Source organism: Physcomitrium patens, chromosome 2, assembly GCF_059467195.1.
Source record: "Physcomitrium patens ecotype Gransden chromosome 2, ASM5946719v1, whole genome shotgun sequence".
In the NCBI taxonomy this organism is placed as follows: Eukaryota; Viridiplantae; Streptophyta; class Bryopsida; order Funariales; family Funariaceae; genus Physcomitrium; species Physcomitrium patens.
In genome coordinates, this window is record NC_143411.1 from 18,715,485 (window position 1) to 18,721,442 (window position 5,958).

The following is a 5,958-nucleotide window of genomic DNA, read 5'->3' on the forward strand; positions in this document are numbered from 1 at the left end:
TAGATTTTAATTAATTTTTTAGATATATTCATTGGCATCACATATATTCAAGCTATGGTGAAACTTTTCACAAGGCATAAGAAAAGACATATAAATTGCACTATAAAGCTTACAACAATCCTTGAAAAATTTTAATTAATATTTTCCTTATTATTAGGTACTGCAAAAAATAAAATAGTATTCTTTTGAAAAAAGAACATAGATAAAACATAGAATTTATTTTATTTTATTTTATTGATTCTGAAATCTTCTGAGATTATTTCAAATACTTCCTACAAGCCTGGTCATAAAAGCATTATAGAAAATTTCGTCAAAATAATAAACAGTGAGTCTAAATAAAGTTATTATTTTTACATCTTTTTTTTGAGTCACTAGAAGTCTGAGAACAAAATGTAGGCCAAAGTTAGCATAAAAGAACACAAAACTAAGGTCATTATTAATTTCCTTAATTTTTCAAAAGTTTTGAAAATACTCTGGCTTGCAAAAGTATTTATGATTGGAACTTAATATCTTTCATACACCCATCTCCGACCAGTATATTCCTATGAAATTCTAATCAAACTTTTTCTATCAAGCTACTGTATCAGCCCTGTGAATGTTTTCTTTAATGTTTTCTTACAATTATCACACAGCATTCAAACAACGAACTGCTTACATTGAATAACATCTTGTCTATTCTGCAAACAGCAAAAGATTATTCAATCTAAACATAAATAAATTTATTCAATTTTAAATTTATCTTTCAATATATATTTTTAAAATTTATATATATATATATATATATACACATACATAACAATCACTACCCAAAAAAGATATATAAATACAGACACTACAATAATATTTTCATTTTTACTTTTTACTTTTTTCTTTCCCGTAGAGGTCATTTCATTTTTAACCTTCTTCGAAGACCAAGGAATTTACACTTTAACTATGTTTGTGTTAAATAGTCTGTATTAAATAGTTGCAAGGCAAGTCGGAGCTTAGAGAAGGAATTTATATACAGAACGGGTCAGTCCCGGCCTCCGTGGCCAGGCCGGGTCGGGTGAAACCACTGGGTAGCATGACCTCAACAGTCAGCACGTAGGGCGCACGACGGGCAGGCTTGCGGGGGACTCCAGAGGGGGAGGAAGGCTGGCGGCGCTGTCTCGTGGGGCTGGGCTGGGCCGGGCTGGCTGGGGGTCACATGGGGGATGGGACCCATTCAGCGCCCGCGTCCAGTCATCCGTGCTAGACTTGCTTGCTTGGCCTCGTCCCTCCCTTTTCCCCCGGATGGATGCAGCAGCTTACGGGGATGATTCACGCTTTGATTCACGCTCATCTTGTGTGTGTGTTTGTTTCGTTGTTGTTGTTGATGCCACCCTGAGTGCGCGGACTCGCACCCGACGAAGTCACCGTTCACTACAATACAATGGACAGGGAGAGAGGGAGGGAGGGAGCGAGGGAATGCGGGAGTTATGACTATTATTCTTCCGCACCTTTCTATCCATGCTTTCCCTGCTCGTTTCCGACGGAGGCTCGCTGTTGAGGAGGGCTTCGAAGGCGTGCAGCCTGGACCACGAGGATGCGTCAGTTTGGGTCAAAGGATTTGTTGTGTTCCTTCGCGTCGCCAGCTTCGGACCTTGCCGACGAAGCAACAACTGTTGTAGAGGATGAGGAGGAGGAAGCTGTAGCGAAGTGAGGTGAAGGAGAGGGGAGCACCACTCCTTCGCATCTTGTGTGCTCATGTATAGGAAGATGCTTGAGGGGAGTCCAGCTCCAGGACTTTCTCTCTCTCTCTCGCTCTCTCTCATGGAGTTTGCAAAGCTAGCTAGCTCGCTTTACACACACTGTGTAGCAAAACTGAGTCAAACTCTTGTAATTCCTGATTCAATCAACAATGTAGAGAAATTGGGAACATGTCATCACAAATCATAAATTGTACAAGATAATAGTTTGAACATGCTACCTTTTGATGGGAAAAAATGTTTCTTTGCATTAACATGTATAAGAAAATTATATTTAATGGAAACTATGTTCCTTGACTCACTTTTGCATCCTCCATTACAAACCAACATAATATTTTGTCTGCTTGGCTATGCTAACCAAAACAACTTGGATTTACTTTGGCATGCTCTCATACAACCTTCTACATTCTTTTGGTATAATAGAAACACAACATTCTTCAATATGTTCCTACAATTCTAAAATTCTTGTTAAAGCACTTTGATATATTATTTGAGATGGCATTTTAGCCTTGTCCAAAGATGCTCAATTGGATTTAGATCAAAAGATTGTACAAGCCATTTAAGAACAATTATCTTAACTATTAGTAAATATTTTTTATTATATACTTGGAATTGTTATCATGCTAAAAAATCAAATGAAAAGGATCAAGATCATAAGCTATTATAGTGTGTAATAAATCTCTCTATAAGATTTCTTTGTATTGGTGCTAAAGCATTCTTCTTTCAATACTATAAATGATGCCAAGGCCTTAAAACATCATATATCATCAAACCCCCACAAGACTTTAATATATGTTGAAATTGTCTTAAATTGCAAGATTGTCTATTACAAATTCAACATCAATTGCAACCATCTAAACTAAATCAAATTATCTTTGTCTCATCAAAAAAGATAATGCACTCCTAATTGCAAATAGTCCAATGTTCATGGTGCCTAGGAAATTTGAGATGCTCCTTGATGTATTTTTGGTTCAATTTTGGCTTCTTTTGCTTTACATTTGATCTAAGCCTTGCATCATGTCAAACTCTTCTCAATGTATCAATACTTATAGTAACTTGGCATTTCCTATGTATATGTTGGGCAACATCAATACCTCTTAATATAGTAGCTTTGATACATACTCTCTTTTGTGCATCTAAAAGCACTTGTGGTCTACCACTACTAAAAGTTCAAAGATTGGACAATCTTTTCTTTCTAGTTTATAGGAAGTGTCTATGAGTTATTTGCAACTCATTTTTTACATCTCTTGTAGAACTAATAGCTTATAATTTTATAAAAATAGAATTATTAAGGTCTATTCTAATACTAAAAAAATACTTCTTAAGATATACCATAATTATTGAATAGGATTCAAAGAAAACATGTAGAGAGCTTTGAATTGAAATATAGTCCAAATATACATAGGAATCTAAGTTTTGCAATGTTGGATTTTTCTTCTTCAACCTCATTGTGTTTGATGTGAAGAGGCAAAATTAAGTCATGACATGTGTTAAAGCTATTTTTTTTTTAATTACAAATTATATATTTGTGAATATAAATTAAATACCACATAATAAATTTGAAATAATATCTTCTAACAATAAAAATATAAAAAATTATTCATTAAATTTCTAATAACTGAAGCTTATGTTTCTATTTCTAAATGGCTAATTTAGTTATGTTGCATATTATATATTGAATGAACTTGAAGGTGGATAATATAGACCATTCAACTTGGTGCCCAACACGCCTATTTTTTACTAACAATCTTACAAGCTAAGTTATCTTATTTGTATAATGATTTTTTATATTTATAGTGATATTTTTTTAGCTTGATCAACCAATTTTTTTATAATACATCAAATTCTACTTATCAATTTTTATTTTTATTTTTATTTTTTTTGTATAACCATCCATCTTATATATGTGTTGGATCCAAAATATACAAATAATACTTGAGATAATACTATAATTTTTTAATTTTTAATTTTTTTCTCTCTCTAGCAAAAAAAAAAAAAACTTAGAAAAGATTTTCATGTCATTAATAATAGTTTATATGAGTTTGATCTTCTTTTAAGATCAATTTTGGCAAGTTTTGTTGCAACATGCAAGTGCACTAGCTCTATGCTTTTAGACAATATAAAAACCTACAAAAACCACTTCTTCATCAATTATTCACATAATTAATGAATTTTTGGGTAATATTTAAATTTTATTTGTTTTTCTTCTGAAAATTAATGGCTTTTTCTTTAACTAAAAGAGCCAAATCTTGTTTGGTTCTTTTAAAATTGAATCTTATTCTATAGGTTAATCTTATAGAATTAGAAGATAAAAATACCAAGTCACTATTAGATGACAAAAGAGACTATTTGAATTTAAGAATTTTAAAAAAATTATCAAATTTTACAAATTAAAATAATGAAATCATTCTATTATTCTAAAACAATTACAAAGAATTAAAATAAAGATCAAAACAGAAATTGTGATCTAATATTGTCAAATACAGGTGAAGTGTATTTAGAAAAATTGATTTTATAATTTCATATATATATATATATATTAGATATTTTTGTAAATTAGAAAAGATAATAAAAGAAGAAATAAGAAAAGAGAATCAATGGACATAGAATAAAAGTAGTATGCAAAACATGCATCTATGCATAAGATATTGAATTAAAATCCTATAGAATAAGAAGTGATTTGAATAAAATATAATTTTATTTATACATACGAATATTAATGATATTGGTTCAGAATATAAATAATAAAAATAATTTGATAGAAATATTATAAGAAATAAAATTAATCATTAGAAGAATAAAGTAAATTCAAATAAGATTAAAATTCTTTCTAAACTTTTAGTCTTTCTATGATCTTTGTTTATATTTTATCTTATAATTATTTTATGCATAATTTTTTATCATAAATATTTAATTATTTTATATTCTAAAAAAATCAATTTCTTTGATATTACTTTTGAATATTTTTTTATTAATATATCTATCTATATAAGGCATATTAAATAATATCGTTTAATAATTTATTAAAGAATTTTTATTTTTTTTCTTCAAATTAACTTCTTAGTAAAGAAATAAGTTCTTATTTTATTTTTTATTTTTTATAAAAAGCTTTTATAGATCTATATTTATTACTTTTTATTGTCTTCATTTAATAGAATTAGAGATAATAAAAATGGATTTGAATAACTACCAACGTTAGTGAAATTCCTTCATTTAAAGCTTTTCTTTATCCTTATTAATTTTCTTGAATGTATGTACAAAATATGCCATGTACTTTTAATAATATATTTGTCTTACAATTTATACTTTCAAAGGATTAATATTTATGGTTCTGTTTAAATGCCCATTGTAATAATGTGAAGGTTAAAATCTTCCAATCTAATAAAAAATGTATAATAAAAAAGAAGTTGTGACCATATTTGATTCAATGTAAAATAAAAAGCTCCCGATAGTACCTCCTTTGAAAGTGGATATATTTTTTGCTTAATTAAGTTGTATAATTTTTGTTTCAAAACCTCTTAGGTGATGCTATGTTTTTATTGAGAGTTTCTAAATTCTATTTTTTTGGATATAGCAAGAAGCTTCCTTGTCAAGACCTTCATATGTGCTTTTATAATTTTTATATTATTATTTGATGTGAGACAATATCACATGGCATAAATCTAAGACGTTCTTAATTAAAGCCCTAGAATAATTTTTTTATAAATTAGCCATATAGTGCTTAGGTAATCCCACACATTTGATACTACCAATATTTTAATATTGGTCCAAATAGTTGTATATTGATCCTTTGTTCTATAATAGTATAATATTTTTCACATTTTTATAACCATGTCAAATTTTCTTTTGCCATAATGATCAATTTCACATATATAAGGATATTCTTTTTCATATGTCAAATGTAATGCAACAATTTGGCATTTGACATCAAGATATCAATGGCAATTGTTAAGGCTAGATTCTAATCTCTAAGAAAAATCAAGCACTCTTAAGAAAGATAGTTTCTAAAATATTTCTTTCCTTGCTCTAAGGTCTATCTATAATAAAACATTTTTATGACTAAAAAAGCAATAAAACAATAAGAAAGAATAGTTGGTAGAAAAAAACTCTACCTCATGTAGTAACAATATTTGATACTTGTCGAGTGCAATAATGATTAGAAGTGAGTAATGATGTATTTAATACAATTACCATGTCACCATCTTTTAGAATTGAGAATATTATTTATTTT